At 30.7% G+C, this 18503-nt stretch overlaps 1 long non-coding RNA gene across 1 annotated transcript; it reads left to right on the forward strand.

The window, feature by feature from the left end:
• The first annotated feature begins 612 nt into the window (after nt 1-612).
• LOC117907961 lies at nt 613-13036 on the forward strand. Its single transcript, XR_004650098.1, has 2 exons — nt 613-862; nt 12753-13036. It is a non-coding gene; the product is annotated as an uncharacterized LOC117907961 (long non-coding RNA).
• The last annotated feature ends 5467 nt before the right edge of the window (nt 13037-18503 follow it).

Here is an 18503-nt window from a genome sequence, read left to right on the forward strand (position 1 = left end):
CTTATAATTTTCCATTGTTAGTTTAAAATTATTTTTTTTACAAATTATTCTTAATAAATTTTTTTTTACGGATGTTTTAAAATTATACACACATATATATATTATCTTTATTTTTTTCATAGAAAAAATAATTTCGTCTATATGCATTTCCATAAAAATTTATATATTTAAGGTAAATAAAATATTTATAAAAAATTATTTTTTCATATTATTTTAAAATTTTATATTTTCATATAAAAAATAATGTCAATGATTATAATTTTAGGTTATTTTTTACTGTGGTTTTATGATTATTATGATAAAGAATATTTTAAAAATAATATTAAAATCACAATACTATTAAAACGAGATAGATTAAAAATAATTTTGAAACTATAATTACTAAATGTGATTTTAGGGAAAATTGTAAAATGTGACCGTAGTTTTAAAGATATTTTCCTAAAACTTTTAAAACCATAATTACCGATGATAGTTTTTTACACTTAAAAAAAATTATATAGATGCTTACTAAAAGATTAATTTTGACAAATATTTTGAGATTTTTTCCACCAATGTATTATTTTGGACTTAAACTCGGGGGAGGATGAGTGACGTCGAAAGGGCCCACAATCTCCACCTCACGTACCAACGAACAGTCTCCCCCCTTCCCCCTCCCTCTCTCTCTTAATCATCCTGGCTCTCCTCACAGCTTCTCGGTGAGACAGAGAAAGGGGAAGAAGAGAGAGAGAGATTGAGAGGGATGACGCGAGGGAAGCAGAAGATCGAAGCGCAGAGGCGGAACGCAGAGAGGAACCAGAAGCCCAAGGGATCTCAGTTTGAGGCTCGTGCTGTTGCCCTCAAAATCACCTGTCCTATCTGCAAAGTATCCTCTCCTTCGCCCTCTAATCTCTTCATTTTCAATTTTTCATTTTTTTTCTCAATTTTCTTCTTCCTTTTTATTCAATCTCATTCTATATTTCATTATCAATAGTTTTTTTTTTCAAACTTTTTTTCATTCAATTCTGTCAGATCTGTGACTTAGATTCTGATGTTTCTGCTTATTCGTTGCTATTTTTAGGTTCTTGTGAATTATTTGAAATTATTATTTTACGATGTTTTTGGTTGTGAAGTGATGTAACAGTATAACCTTGGATTGAAATCTTGATGATATGCAGATATAAATGTTGTGAAATATTGAAAATTTTGTATATTAGTAGTTTCGTAAAAGAAGAAAAATGATGTCTCAACCAATTGTTCTAGGTGATTTTCTTTTTTAGTGCTTGAAATTTTGATTTTTTTTGTATTTTCTTACTTGCAATTTATTGAGGATTCCTGATCAAAAGTTTTTTCTGATCTAATTTTGCTCGGAATTAGCAATTTTGATCTGTTCAGATTGTATTAGCAATTTTGATCTATTCAGCTTGTATTAGCAATTTTGATATGTGTGTATATATATATATATATATAAAACTGACAACTTGTTGTAAAGAGTTCATTGGTAATTTTTGTAGTGAGGTCTTCATGTTTATCAGTTTTGTTCTTAGGGTGGTAGCTGCAAGACACTTGATTGATTTCTCATAGATAACGCCATTTGTAGGTGTAAAAAAGATTTGGGGCAACCTTTATCCAAGCTGCTGAGTTTTGTTTCTGTTGAAGCAATCTTGCTTTTAGGTCTACAATAGAGAGACACTTGAGTGGGGCCAAGCACTGGTCCTCTGACTGTCAAGTTAGTTTTTGAGGAGAAATTTATGAGAACCAGCCTAAAAGAGAACATGGAAGGTCCCTTTTTGGGTGTTACTTTGTCTTCTTCAGTAGTTGCTTTATGAAGTTGTATACGGGTCCAGATCATTGGTTTTCTTTTGATTTTTGGGTTCCTTTCTCTTTAAGGGAAGAAAGTGATCTCTCTCTTTTTTGCTTTCAATTTGTAGTCAATATTAGTTATTTTGATCTAGAAGATATACTTCTTTCAATTTTTAATTTAAACAAGATGGATATAAAACAAGCTTCTTGGATGGATAATGACCTATCAACCATCCAAAAGTTTTGTTTGTTATGTAGATGTAAATTTGAAATTGGATGAATTTATCCCCTATTTAAGACAATTTTTTTTCATTATTATAAATTGACAGCAAAAAGGACAGAAATCATTGTTAGTTCCAAAAATTAGAAGGAAAAATAATGACTTGACCTCAAATGACCTTACCCACCAACCTATGAAGAAGTTAGACTAATACCAAAAAAGGGAGGTTTCCAATGTTCCATGAGAGTTGTTCCACAAAATTTTATCTCTGAAGCTATCCTATTGTTGGAGAACCAGTGCTAGCTGCTCATCAGTATCATTTTTATTGCCAGTCCAAATATAGGTTTGTTAAACAAAAAGATGGTTTACTAGTTTAGCTAAAGCTAGCCAAAGAGTTTTTTGCACCTAGAATTGTCACTATTGGTGAGAAATGAATGAAAAAGCATTTTTGTAAGCCTAGAAACAAACAAGATAAAAGTTCTTAGTACGAAAATAACTGTGACGGCACCTCAGTGTAAAGGTTGACCAAGAAGATCAAGGTACATACCAAGGCACCCTGATGCAATTATTGACTGAGAAGATCAAATTTGACCTCTGTACAAAAACAGATAGAGGCACCCAGGTATAAAGAGCTACTGAGAAAAGCAACATTTAGATTTCATAGACCTGAAAGGGTCCAGAAGACTAAGATGGTTGCTGCTATATGGCACCTTAATTTATTAAAAAAAAATAGAAAAAGACTTGGTTATCTTTTATCTGGACACAAAAATTGATTGAGATTGTTGGACACATAAAAAACAATCTTGTTGATAAGAAAAAAAAATTGAAGATTAGAGTGATATTTTAGTTGTGACAAGTATCTCAACTATATATTGGAGGCAAAATATCAACTCCGGTCCTGGAAAAATTAGGAGAAAATCAATGACTTTGCCTCAAATTTGACCCCTTTAAGCAACTTCTTTAGATTTCAAGTGAATATCCAAAAGATGTCCTCTTCACAATTTCTGGGTCATTTTGAGAAATTTATCTTCAAAAACCAACTTTATTGCTGGAGGATGTTGGTCAAAATTGTATTGTCTCTTGGGATTGTCAAATGAAGAAACGATTTACCATCTCTAACAAAAGCTTCCTGATTGCCCTGTTTTGGAAAAATAAAAGCTGTGTTGGGTCTCTTTTATATCAACCAAGAAAGTTTATTTCTACTTTCTTTTCTTGATACTTAGGTAATGCATAGTCTACCATGTGGCATTTTTCTTATTATATGGAAGGTTATTTAATGGTTATGTCTATTGTGGCATGATGGTAACTTCTCAGGTTGCCAAGCATGATAATGCAGGTTCATACCTGCTTGTTGTGACTTCATTTAGAAGTGCTGAAAGTTTGGTGTGTTAGTAGTTCAACCCTCCCAGAAGGGGCAGAATCTTCAAACATGGCTTGCAATGAGTTTTGGCCTGTGTGCTGCCCAAATTATTTTTCACCCAAGAAATCAACAAGAGAGTTGTCTCCCCGCTTGTAGAAAGTTTCTTAAAATTACTATCATTATTAGTTCATGTCTTCACTCTATTGGATTGAAGTTCTGCTAATACATATATGAATCCAATAAGGATTTCTGGTGGCTTTTTTATGAGTTTGCTATAGGATAATATTGAAATTTCTCTTTACTCTTGAACCTTATATATTAAAAAGGATTCTCCTAAGAGCATTGAGAAAATCTGTATTTTGAGTAAGTTAGGTTGAGGAAACTAGGTAAATGAACAAACTGAAATTTAAATATTTAGAGGTTAAATTAATCAGGTTGAAAGAGCTCAAGTATAAGGAGAACCTTATCCTTTGCGTCCCACTTGTCATTCAGCAAAATTTCATAGACTATGATGCCCTACAGGACTTATCCTCCAAATTAAGTTGAATTTTTCATACTATTAGCAAACCAAGCCAAGCCCAAATCAATTTGACTTTTAGGAACATTAAATCCTTAGCATAGCTCATGGTCGAGATGATTTAGAGAATTTAATAGGCCTAGCCTCTTTTGAAAACTTTTCCTCCAAGGCTCCCATGGTTGTAGAACTGCCATGTTTGATAGACTATCCAACCCCAATATGCAACTTGTACTGTTCAGTCCTTTTTGTAGCAAAACATTAAAAGGCCTAGCATCATCCTTTTCTTTATAGGAAGGCCTATCCTCATTCTTGTTGTAGTAAACTTAACACTTCTTTTAGTAGGCAAAGTAGTAACCTTAAACATTTTTTTTAATAGGCAAAGTGGTAACCTTAAACAATTTCTAACACCAGGCTTCATATTTTTACTTTTTGATAAGTTTAGCATCAATTGTGGTATTAGGCTGCTGACAGACAAAAAAATAGATCTAATAATCATGCAACGTATAAAAGTATAACTTTGTCACAAGTCTGTCATAATTCTACTAATGCCATCGGTTTGACTTAAAGAATGGTATAGTTAAGAAAACAAAAGGTTAAGGGTTTGTTTGTTAACTGTTCTCAAAAACAGAATTATTTTTTAGAACAAAAAAATAAGGAAACATGTTTGCCAACTAGAAAACAGAAAATAGGGTGTTTTTGAAAACATCATTTAATTGTTTTAAATTGTTTTTACTTGTTTTCTGAGTGTTATTTTAAAAAATAATTATACAAATATAGAAAATGATTAAAAATAAAGTATTATAGATAGAAATTATTTTTAAAATATATTTAGAAATATATAAAATATGTTAAGAACATTTCAAGTTCTCAAATAGTTTGTTCTAGAAAATATCAAAACATAGTTTTCAAAAATAGTTCTCAAAAAGTATTTTTCATAATTTTTTGCAAAAACACTTCCTAAACAATGCTTAAGGACATATTAGGTAATTGTTTTGAAAAATAGTTTTCTATTTTTAGATCATAAAATAAATTTCTAACTTAGAAAACATGTTTTGGCAAATATTTGAAAGAAAAAAGCTTTTTCAGAATTTGTTCTAAAAACAGATTATTTTAGAGAACAAATTTGAGATGTTTTTAGTTTTTTTTTTTTTTTAAAGTGTTTTAAGCAACAACTAAAAAGATGGAAAATACTTTGAAAACTTTTGTATTGTATATAAGCGTCCAAGTATACAATCTTCATGGAGAATAAGTCAAAAAAACTATTTTTCATATTTCGGTTTCCAAATAAAATTTTGTTCTTGAAAACAATTGAGAACGGTTTTTACTGTTCTCAATTTGTTATTATTATTTTTTTTTGAGAATTGTTTTTTGAAAACATTTCCAATTTTTTTCAAAACATTTCCTTACAAGCCTTAAACTTGTTGGTGGGATAAGAGGAAGATGATATAAAAGTAATGGCTAAGATTTTCTATGACGCTTGTGAAGGCCAAATGTTGTATTTAAGTAGGACCCTTATGTGGTTTGAGACAGTTTCGAGATTAAAACTTGATCAATCAAAAAGTGAGCTCGAGTAGGAGAGGTTCTTGATGGGGAGGATTTAGCTTCTTTATTGGGGCATAAAAGGGGGAGCTTCCTACTTCATATTTGAGTTTTCTGCTAGGTGCTTCTTTTTAAGTTGCAAACAGTTAGGAGGTAATGGAAGAAGATTCATTAAGGGGCTTGCTATGTAGAAGAGATAATATCTATCAAAGGGTGGAAGACTAACATTGATTTAAAAGTACCTTGTTTAGTTTGCTAGGATATTGCTTGTGCTTGTGTCTTGAGATGATTGAAAGAGACTTCCTTTAGAGAAAAAAACTTTATTTGATAAAATGGTCGATTTGCGTGTATGAATAAGAAGAAAGGTAGTTTTTGCATCAAAGATTTAGGCAATCTAAACAAGGCATTACTTGGGAAGTTGGATTGGAGATACACTCTAGAAAGGGAACTCCTTTAGAAGTGGGTCACTGGTGGGAAATATGGGGAAGCAAAGGGAGAATGGTACACCCATGAGGTAATGGATGGTTATGGAGTTGGATTATGGAAAACAATAAGGAGAGGGTGGGGGGACATTGAAAGTAGAACATTTTTTGAGATGGGAAATGGAAAGAGAGTGAAGTTTTGGAAGGATACTTGGTGACACAACACTGAGCATCTATTCTCCTCATTGTTCTCCTTTGCTAGCTCAAAGGATGCATGGGTAGCGGATATTTGAGAGGAGATAGGGGAGGGAGGGCAATGGAGTCCATGTTTCTTAAAAGTATTTAGTCAAGAAAGGTACGAAAGACAGAGCAGTATGGAAGGGAACAAAGGGTGGATACTTCTCAGTCAAAACCTTTTACTCTTCCTTGGAGCCAGAAAGAGAAGCAACCTTTCCAGTAAAAGGACTATAGAACCCTTAGGTGCCAATGAAAGTAGGATTCTTTGCTTGGGAAGTAGCTTTGGGGAGAACTTTTGTCACAGCCCAAATTCCAGGTGACCCAAAATTTGGCTCATGACCCCAGGTCAAAGGTTTGATCCTAATGGTTCCTCCTAATCCACGCTGGTAGTCAACCAAAACACTCTGAATTTTTTTTTCTACGCATAAATCACACTAGAGTTCCCACCAACTAACAATCCAAAATATCAATATACCAATCACTACTCAAGAGCAACAAGATATCACAATTATCATTAAAGTCTAGAAATAAAAATTCACAGTTTGCAAATATAAGTTCCAATACAACCAACATAACAAATACACCACACTCCACTAGACCGCTCCAAAACCTCATAAGGCATCCTGAAGTCCTCCTTGCCCCACCTGTGGATCCTCAAGAATGACATCTGCATCTAAAAATATGTGAAAAGGAAGGGGTGAGCATTCCACATTGTTCGGTAGGGTGCCTAACACCCAAGGGGTTAATGAGGATTACTAAGTTTCAAATGAACATAAAAGAATCATATCATCAGCATTGATCACCCACATTTTTAATCTCTATAATTATAACAATTCCACAATTTTTAACAATTAAATAAAATGCATATGAACATGTGACACACAGTCATACAATGCACTGTCGTTCTCGGGCTTTCACCGAAGGATATGCGTCCGCACCCAAATACACTCCCCATTTGGAGTCTTCCCGGGGTAGATTTTTGAGTCTTTCACCCTAGGCATCTCTCTCCCTTCTCAATTCACCTCACACGGGCTTTTACTTTTTATTACTATTTTATTTTTTTCTTTCTTTTTCCATTTCATGCACTTTCCACAGTTTTTATCCTTCCTTCATACAACCATGATGCAAATGAAATGTCATGAGGTTAATTACCCTCATTCACAAGTATCACCAATATCACATAAATTTCTAGCTAGTCTAAATATCATTGAAATTACAATCATACCACAATTCCATAATTTCCTAACAGTTCCAATAACCAAATATAATTATTTTTCCACAATAAAATTACCAAAAATATTCCAATAAATTCTCAAAAATCCACATTTCAATTAATTTTCCAACAACTCCAATAATTTTCAATAATCAAATGTAATTATTTTTCCACAATAAAATTACCAAAAATATTCCAATAAATTCTCAAAAATCCACATATCATAAATTTATAATTTATATCACAATTTATAATTTTCCAATAATTCCAATAATTTTAACAACCCAAATACAATCATTTATCAACCAAAAAAATTTCCCATAATCACCAAAATTCCAAAAATATTCATAAATCATCTAATAAAATTTCTTATACTACAAATATTACCTATTTAACTCTTAATAACAAGATCTATAATTTTTTTCAAGAACATTTAATTAAAGTTTTAGACTTAGGTTTCCCTACCACAGATTTACAGATCAGACTGTTGAAAATAAAATTAGTCACCGTAGAAACATTCCTCGCATCAAGTAGAACACTTCCTCAAAATTTCACGCGGAACAGACGATGTTCGGCCGACCAAAGAACCAGCAAAAATCTTCTCCCCACAGTCGCCAAGACCTCTTTCTGCCACTTCCCTCTTTCCTTTCTCTTTTTTCCTTTTTTAATTCCATTCCTTTTCTTTTAACCACAAGCCACAAGCCCACGACCCAACACCAAACAAGCCTTTGAATTTTTTTTTTTTTTCCTTTTGTTTTATTTCTTTTTCAATTCATTTCTATTTCACTTCATTTTTTTTAACAACACACAAAATAATTTAACCAACACCAACGCAAAATTTTAATTTTCTTTAATTTATTATTAAGTAATTTAATTTAATTTTTACTTAATTAGTTATAGTTAATTTTAATTAATTCATTTTTCACTTTTTCGTTTTTGTTTCCGAAAATTTTCAATTTCTACGATCCTAAGAAATTTTCCACCATAAAGCTGACGTGACACAAAATTTTCAACTCGGCTAATTGACCAACAAAATATTTCGAATTCCAGCAATCCAAAATTAACACGTGTTCTCCAATCACTTTTTTTTTTTTTTTTTACTTTTTAACTACCACTCAAACGAAGACTTTTCAAATTAGAAATTCTAACATGGCCCAAAATACTCGGTCATACATCATGAACATGTGTTAATTTTGGATTGGCGGAATTTGAAATGTTTTGTTGGTCAATTAGGCGAGTTGAAAATTTTGTGTTACATCAGCTTTATGGTAGAAAATTTCTTAGGATCGTAGAAATTGAAAATTTTCGAAAACGAAAAAGTGAAAAATAAATTAATTAAAATTAAGTAGAACTAATTAAGTAAAAATTAAATTAAATTACTTAATAATAAATTTGAGAAAATTAAAATTTTGGGCTGGTGTTGGTTAAATTATTTTGCGTGTTGTTAAAAAAAATGAAGTGAAATGGAAATGAATTGAAAAAGAAATAAAACAAAAGAAATAAAAAAAAAAAGAATTCAAAGGCTTGTTTGGTGTTGGGTCGTGGGCTTGTGGCTGGTGGTTAAAAGAAAATGAATGGAATTGAAAAAGGAAAAAGAGAAAGGAAAGAGGGAAGCGGCAGAAGGAGGTCTCGACGATTGTGGGGAGAAGATTTTCGTTGGTTCTTTGGCCGGTCGAATGTCGTCCATTCCACATGAAATTTTGAGGAAGTGTTCTACTCGACGTGAGGAACGTTTTTACGGTGACTGATTTTATTTTCAACGATCCGATTTGTAGATTTGTGGTAGGGAAATATAACCTAAAACTTTAATTAATTGCCTTTTTTTCTTGAAAAATATTATAGATCTTGTTGTTAGGAGTTAAATAGGTAATATTTGTAGTATATGAAATTTTATTGGATGATTTGTGAATATTTTTGGAATTTTGGTGATTACGGGAATTTTTTTTGGTTGATAAATGATTGCATTTGGGTTGTTAAAATTATTGGAATTGTTAGAAAATTATGGTATAAATTATAAATTTATGATATGTGGATTTTTGAGAATTTATTGGAATATTTTTGGTAATTTTATTGTGAAAAAATAATTATATTTGATTATTGAAAATTATTGGAGTTGTTGGAAAATTATGAAATTGTGGTATAAATTATAATTTATTGAAATGTGGATTTTTGAGAATTTATTGAAATATTTTTGGTAATTTTATTGTGGAAAAATAATTATATTTGGTTATTGGAATTGTTAGGAAATTATGGAATTGTGGTATGATTGTAATTTCAATGATTTTTAGACTAGCTAGAAATTTATGTGATATTGGTGATACTTGTAAATGAGGGTAATTAACCTCATGACATTTCATTTGCATCATGGTTGTGTGAAGGAAAGATAAAAACTGTGGAAAGTGCATGAAATGGAAAAAGAAAGAAAAAAATAAAATAGTAATAAAAAGTAAAGGCCCGTGTGAGGCGAATTGAGAAGGGAGAGAGATCCCTAGGGTGAAAGACCCAAAAATCTACCCCAGGAAGACTCCGAATGGGGAGTGTATTTGGGTGCGGACGCGTATCCTTCGATGAAAACCCGAGAGCGACAGTGCATTGTATGACTGTGTGTCACATGTTCATATGCATTTTATTTAATTATTAAAAATTGTGGAATTGTTATAATTATAGAGATTAAAAATGTGGGTGATCAATGCTGATGATATGATTCTTTTATGTTCATTTGAAACTTAGTAATCCTCATTAACCCCTTGGGTGTTAGGCACCCTACCGAACAATGTGGAATGCTCACCCCTTCCTTTTCACATATTTTTAGATGCAGATGTCATTCTTGAGGATCCACAGGTGGGGCAGGGAGGACTTCAGGATGCCTTATGAGGTTTTGGAGCGGCCTAGTGGAGTGTGGTGTATTTGTTATGTTGGTTGTATTGGAACTTGTATTAGCAAACTGTGAATTTTTATTTCTAGACTTTAATGATAAATGTGATATCTTGTTGCTTTTGAGTAGTAATTGGTATATTGATAGTTTGGATTGTTAGTTGGTGGGAACTCTAGTGTGATTTATGCGTAGAAAAAAAAATTTCAGAGTGTTTTGGTTTACTGTCAGCGTGGATTAGGAAGAACCCTTAGGGTCAAACCTTTGACCTGAAGTCATGGGCCAAATTTTGGGTTGCCCGGAATTTGGATCGTGACAACTTTGACCTTAGATTAGCTAAAAAGAAAGGAATGGACACTAGCGAATAGATGCAATCTTTATAAAGTAGAGGAGGAATCTGATGATGTTCTTCTTCATTGTGTTGAAACCAGAATATTATGGTAGTTATTATTCCCAATGTTCAAAGTAGAATGGCTGATACCTGCTACAGTTGAAGAAAATTTTTCAAGTTGGTAGGGGACTTTTAGGAGGAAGAAGTGCATGAAGCTGTGGAGGTCAATTCCTTTATACTTATTTTGGACCATCTGGAAGGAGAGAAATTGTAGAGCTTTTGTCATTGAAGAACAATCGATTTAAATTTTCAAAAATTCTCTTTCTAGTTTTGGGTTAGAAAGTCTTTAGAGAGTGCCTCAATATTCATTTTATATTTTGTTGATTGGTTGGGCTCAAATTGATGAAAGGAGCTTTTCTTTTTCCTTGTTAATCAATCAATCTAATTGACTTTGTGGCACCTTTGTATACTCCGTGTACTTTGGAGCTCTGCTTTTGATTAGGTGCTGTTAATAATAAAAATTCTGCCTATTAAAAAAATGGCTAGAGATATATTATAAAAAATGAATAACATACTTTTAGGATCTATTTTCCTCTTTTTTTCTTTTTTCTTTCTTTTACTCCTTTTCCTTTTTGCTTGCACAAATATTTATGAAATTAGGAGCCACCAAATTCAAGATAGTAAGATCTGAAATGATTATGACAACTGGAACATAATAAACAGCTAGTTCACAAAAAGGATTTCTGGCATTATTTTATCTTTTGTGGAGTCTACTTTTTGATCAGCAATTGTACATATTAGAAAGATTGCTTGTGCTTCTTTGTATATACCATGCAATGAAATAAATATATTTTGTTTCTGATTAAAATAAAAGGGAGAAATCTGGGTGCCTGTTATGGTGTCTTATAGCTGGTTACCAGCTGTGATGAATAATTGCCTATCCAAAAAAAAAGGTTGGTTATCAGCCAACAACTGGTACTTTCCTTCTTTGTTGTCCTTTTTTCTCTCTCAAAAGGGAAGGCCACTTTGAGAGTAATGGACATTATCCATGTGATTTGGTTTGAACGCATCCATTCAAGTCCAGAACATGTTCTGTTGTTATGTTGGACAAGATAATGAGAATTGGTTAGCTTACTTATCATGTGATGTGGCTGATTAAATAGTATGTTATCCGTAGAACTAATGGAGAAGACAAATTTAGGTCATTATGATGACAAAACTCTCACCAATCTCCCTTTCAAGCATATCTGCCAAATTTTGCTTAGTGTAATTGTTCTTTATGAGATTGGCCCTTCTGATGGTTAAATGCATTGGTTATTATATATTAGTAGTATCCAATATTTAGAGCCATGACTCTTATTGAATTTATTACGGTGAGGCGGGCCTGGTGTTTGGTTGGAGGTCCTAGTTACAAAACAAATTTGGTGAAGGATTCAGAAAAAGCAATGCCTGAAATTTGATATCATCAGTAAGCAGAAAAGCAACTCCTGATCAGCAGAATCATTTCATGGTGTGGACATACCAGAGACGAAAATGATGAGAGAGTAAACAATCTATGTCTACCTCGTATAGAAGTGTTGTTGTCTTTGCTTCATCAATTCTATGATTGGAATGCCTTAATGTAAAGAGTGGGTTGTGGGGATTGGTTACAAGAAGGATGGGTTTGTGGGGGAGGGAGAGAAAGAGAGGGGAGATTCACCATAAAGTTTGGACGGAACTCCCTAAATGCATTATTTGACGCATTGAACACAGTAGTTTCCAGTTGAGAAGTTTAGCATCATATTGCAAGTACTTTTACAAGGCCTTCCTGAACCATTTACCAAGCAAAAGAAATAGCACTAAATGCATTATTTGACACCATTCGGTTACCTGTAAATCATGCCTATTAGAGTTGTGGTTCACTTTTTGATGTACTTATTGGTGGTTTTTTTTTTCCCTATTTTTCTTTTTTCAGACATTTGGCTTAACTGTCGGCGTTCAGCCAATCCAATGTGGAATATTCCATAAGGCATATTCCTTGAAAATTCTGTGCTGTTATAGTGATACCCCACAATATGGTTTGCTAATCAACCAATTATAAAGATTCTTTTATACTATGAAATGATCAATTGCCCAGGAAAAAAGAACAGATTAATACAATTCTTTAGCAACATTTTTGCAAGTTCTGTGAGTTGTGAAGATATGATGATGATACTTATGTTGAATTTAATATTTTGCCTTTAGTTCCTAACTCGGTATTCGTTGACCTGATCTGGATTTCAGGTGCAGCTAGCAAATCAGAACCAGCTTGGTGATCACTACTCGTCCAAACATCCAAAGGAAAAGCCGCCTTCTGATTCGGGTTGATTTATTCACTTATCAAAATATCGAGCTATCCATGTGTGTTTTCTGAACTTGAAGAAATTCATATGTCAACTGCTACATATCTGAATCAAAAGCCTACTGACTTGCTTCTGTCTGTACTTTCTTGGTATGATTTCATTTACGTCTCTGTCTGGATGATCATATACGATTACCACATGAAAACTGCAGAAATTGGTATTGAATGTTCACAGGTTACAGTAATGAATGGAAGCTATGTGCTCAATCTCCTTGAGACGGAACTCTTGCCAAGCGTCTCTATGGTTACCCCAACACAATTTCTTGGAAAATTGAATCCTCCAACCAACCAATATGTGTGAATATAATTCAGATTGAACCACTAGAGAAACACAAAGTAATTTTCGGTTGCCAACACAATATGTGTGAATATTTATTTTTATTTTAAAATTAGCAGGGCAAAACTATATACTTGAGGTTTCACTTACCAAGAACCACTTGTTTTCAAAAATAGCTTTCTATTTTTCAAAACAAAATAACCGAAAAATACGTTTGACAATTAAAATTCTATTTTTTTGTTTTCAATAATAGAAAAGATTTTTTTTTTTTGGAAAATATCTTTCAATTGTTTTCAAATTTTTTTACTTGTTTTGTGATAGTTGTTTTTAAAAATTATTATACAAATATGTATAATGATTAAAAATAAAGCTCTAAATATAAAAATTATTTTTAAAACATATTTAAAAATATTAAAAACATTTCAAATTTTCAAACAAACTTTTATTCTACGAAACATAAGAACAACTTTCAAAAACTGTTTTTAAATATTATTTTTTTAAACTATTTTCAAAGACAACTATCAAACCGATCCTAACTTTTTATGAAAAAATTCTACTATGTCTTATGGAGAAAGTTATTTATTTCATGTTTGATAAAGTTTTTATATATTCATATTATTTTTAAAAATTTATAGTATTAAGACAATATACAACAATTGTTTTTTAAAACAAATTTTCTTTTCTCTAAAATAAAAAACATATTTGATAACTAAAAAATTGAAAATAGAAAACAGTTTGTGATTCTTAAGAGTAGAAAATATAGTATTTATAATGCTTTTTGGTTTTTTTTCAACTACTTTTTTAATTTTACTTTAAAAAATAACCATATAAATACAAAAAATGATTAAAAATAAAGCACTATATATTAAATTTTTAAAAAAAAATATATTAGAAGACATAAAAAACAGGTTAAAGATATTTTTAGTTTTTAAATAAATTTTTGTTCCATAAAATATCGGAAAACAGTTTCCAAAAACTATTTCTTACAAACTATTTCAAAAACAGTATCTAAATATAACCTAATATTTCACTATTTGGTAAATATTTTAGAAAATAGCTCTGAAATTATAGAATAAAAATATGTTTGGAACTTGAGATATTTTTAAATATGTTCTAAAAATAATTTTTATATCCAATACTTTATTTTCAATCATTCTACATGCTTGCATAATTATTTTCTAAAACAATCCTTAGAAACATGATATTTTCTAAACCTTTTTTTGTTCTTGCCATGAGATAACAAAAAACAATTTCTAATGGTTTTTTTTTTTTTCTTTTGGGAGAACACGAAACTGGCCTCAGAAATATTTTCTTAATTAGAGTTTTGCCTTTTCCTTGTCATATACTTGAGGTTGTTTATTCCCCTCGTTTTGACTAATTTTTAGTTTTTACCAATGGTTTTAAAATTAGACCAGACATTGAACTGGAAAAGTTACCGATTTACAAGTCATTGGTCGAATCATGGTCAAACCGGTGACATCATAAATATATATTTATATTTTATTAGAATTACAAATTCTTATAAGAAATTAATATATATATATATATATATATATATATATAATATATATATATATATATATAAAATTAAAAATTTTAATAATTTTTTATTTGATATATCAAATTAAATGATAAAGATAAATATAAATGTATTAATATACTAAATTTTATTAAACGTAATAGGCATAATATTTAAATATGAAATGAAAAGAAAATTATAATATTTAATTTAATTACATATCTATATATTTTGTTATTTTAAAATTTTAAAAATTATAATATTAATTTCAGATTTATTATTGTTAGCACAAGGGTTCTCCTAATCATGTTTTGATGATAACAAATCATGGTTAAGTTACTAATTGATTTGAATTATAAAGAATTTTAGGAATTAGTTTGGAAATTCATTAAAGGACATAATTGATGCAAGATCAAGACTTTTGAAAGATCTTTTAATAATAGAAAACATACGTAAGATGAATGCATAGGTGCACTTAGGATTCACATATCATTTCATGCATCTTTGAAAAACTTAGTTTATGCTTTAAAACTATATTTCCATCAAAATTCAAGATCTATTAAATGAACCTTAGGCAAAACGTTTCAAAATTGGTATATTATTTTACTTAAAAACCTTGCCTAAGTGGTAGAAGCAAAAAGACCAGAAAAAAATAAGTTTTCGGACCAAATATGGTGAACCGGTTGAGACACTAGCCAAATCGGCTCAACCGACTAGGGGACTAGTTGATCGGTTACTACTCGATCGAGGTCCGGTCAAGAGATACAAAAAAAATTCTTTCTCTTCCAATAGCCTTTCTTTCTCGATCGAGGGTAACGGTCACATGCCAAGCATTAAATGCTCCAACGGCTAATGAACCGGTCGACCCCCAACTCAATCGATCGAGACTGCTTTTTGGTTTTTTGGCTCCCAATGTTAGAAACCTATAAATAGAGAGCTTCACTTCATTTATGAATAAGAGAATACCTGCATTTATTTGTTTACCTACTTGTTCTTGTCATAAAAGCTCATTCTTTTCTTGGTGCATCAAATCATCATTTGCATGTTCTTTAGTATTCCTTTGTGATTCATCCTAGCCTTTGAGTTGTATTTGAGTCATTGTTGAACTAGATTGAGAGATTCATATTTGTTAATTGAGTGTTAAAGCCTTCAAGAGAGTAGAGACTTAAAGAAATTGTGTAAGAGCTCATTGGAGTCGGAATCCAAGTGTAAAAAGTGATTAGAAGCTTGATTGAAACTTCAAGTATAAGTGGAACCCTTACTCGGTTAGGAGTTTGATAAGAGTGGATGTAGGCAAGGAAATGTCGAACCACTATAAATCTGAGTTTGCTTTCTATATCCTTATCTCTTTATATTTGTGCTTCTTGTGCTTAATTTTATTGTGTTTTTTTTTTTAAAAAAAATTAACTCCAATTCAGTCCCCCCTCTCTTGGGTGTTTTTATCATTTTAGATTAGCCTTTTATTTTCTCAATTATTAATAATTATTATAAAATAAATGTAATATAAATATTTATATTTGTTTAAATGGTTTATATGATAAAAATTAGAACAAGGATATAATATATATATATATATATATATATATATATATATATATTTACCCTCTCATGTAGCAAAGTAGGTAAGTAGCTGAGTGGTCTCTTAGTCATTTTGATAGCCACAGCTCCCCATATCGGAAGCTAACAGTTTCAAATGTAGTATAAATACCCAAGACTTTTTTGCCATATTCTGAAAAACGTAGTGGGTTTGCTAGGATAATGTGGTGGGCTTGCAAGGAAGGGTGTTGGGCCAAAGCCCACCAGAATTTTGGTCAACCAGCAGTTGATTGGTTCGTTCGGTTCGACGGTTGGATCGTCGGCTCAAGCGGTTCAAAGCCGGTCTGACCTTGAACAGTCCAATTCCCCGGACTGAATCAGAGAGGCCGTCGGTCGGCAGTTCGACCGGTTGGACTGGCCGGTCCCAATTTTCAAAAGGATGGTTTTTACTTTGACTCCAAGTGGAAAATGAAGTTGAAATGAAAAGCATAATTTTAAAAGTCAACTTCTTTAAGGGGAAGACTTCTTTTATGCCATAAACTCTTTTGGTAAATTTTGTAACTTACCAGAAATTCTTAGGCACCATTTGAATCGGCTTTGCAAAATCTGTTTTAGAAGCTCAATCAAAACTTGATGTCCTTTTCTGAATGATTTTTTATTTTATTTTATTTGTTATTAAGCTTAACAAGGAAGCCAACAAGATGTCGCTTCACACAAAAGCAAATTACTTATCACATCAGCCTTACCATTTTTCCTTGATATATAGAAATTTTCATTTTATATTTATTTGAAAATTTCATGATATTGGGCTCATCCTTTTAAAGATATGGTTAGTTAAAACTAGAGGTGTTTGTGTGTTTTTTTTTTTTAATTATTATTTTTTTATATGAATAAAAAAGTTAAAATATTGTCTTTTTTATTAAGTTAAATGTAACCCGGTTGATATCAACTAATATTTTCATATAAACTTATTTTCATATATTGGTTGATATCAGTAGGTTACTTTTAGTTAAATAGAAAAAGTCTAATATTTTAATTTTTTCTATTTAACAAAAAAACAAACACTACTTAAACTTTTAATTTTAATTTAAGTTAAAAATAAAAAACTATCCATACTCAAGTGTTATTAATTTTGAAAAAAAAAACTTTTTTGCTCCCAAAAATCAATCCAAACTAGGCTTTAATTTCATAAGAAATCGGTAATATAAATTATTAAAATATTTGTATTTCGCATTCGTCTTAGATTCTACCTTTTGAACTCTTTTATTCCATTTTAATTTCATTTAAGATTGATCCAACCATTTAATTCAAATCTATTTAACAATGATTTTAGGAAGAGTTTTTAGTGTGAAAGTGTTTTTCTTTTTTTTTTCTTTTTTTAAAAATAGGTGTTTAATAAAATTTAGGTAAAACTTTTAAAATTTTGAAAAGTCGTAGTGTTAGAGTTTCTAGAGAAAAATTTTATGAAAGTAATTTTAGAGAAAACACTTTGACTAAAAACACTTCCAGTAAAAATGCTATTTATCTGAGGAATTTTTTTTTTTAAATATTATTTTTATATTTGATTTATAATGAAAATTTTCAAAAAATAAATATAATTAAAATTATATATTTGAATTGTATTCTCAAAATTCAAATGATGCAATAAATTCTAGAAAATAAAATTGTTAAAGAATGGTTTGGAAATCAAGTTTGACCCAAAACGGAGGCTTGGCTTAGCATATAGACTTTTACTAAATACTTCATTGAAAAATATAATCATATGGAAGTATATGTTAACTCACAACCAATCACTTGACAAATTTGTTTAAAAAATAATTCAAAGTGTTTTTCTTACTTATTCTCAATAAACCAATATTTATATATCAACATAGATAGATGATCTATCCTAAGAATTTATTTAGGAAGTAAGAAGAGATGTCTTTTAGACAAAAAGAGTTGATGTGTATAATTCATGGTTTAAATGGCACAAGAGGGATCGAAGCATAAGAGTCTTGAGTCTTCTATAAAATGTGATTTATGATGCATATCACCTAATCAATAAAAAAATTTAAGATTTCACATACTCAAAAAGAAGTATTTAACAAAAAATAATGTATTATATAAATTTCGATATATATTTAAAATTTCAAAAATAAAAATATTTTAAAAAGAAAAATAAAGTAAACAAGGCTTGTCCTTCAATGGAACCCATACCTTGACAAATGAGACACTATAACTAGAAAATGTTTTAAATGTGTATTTTAAACCATAATAGAATCCATATGAATTGGAAAGAGTCTTCTTAAGTCTATTATTTCT

The sequence above is a fragment of the Vitis riparia genome, chromosome 2 (genome assembly GCF_004353265.1).
Source record: "Vitis riparia cultivar Riparia Gloire de Montpellier isolate 1030 chromosome 2, EGFV_Vit.rip_1.0, whole genome shotgun sequence".
NCBI lineage: Eukaryota > Viridiplantae > Streptophyta > Magnoliopsida > Vitales > Vitaceae > Vitis > Vitis riparia.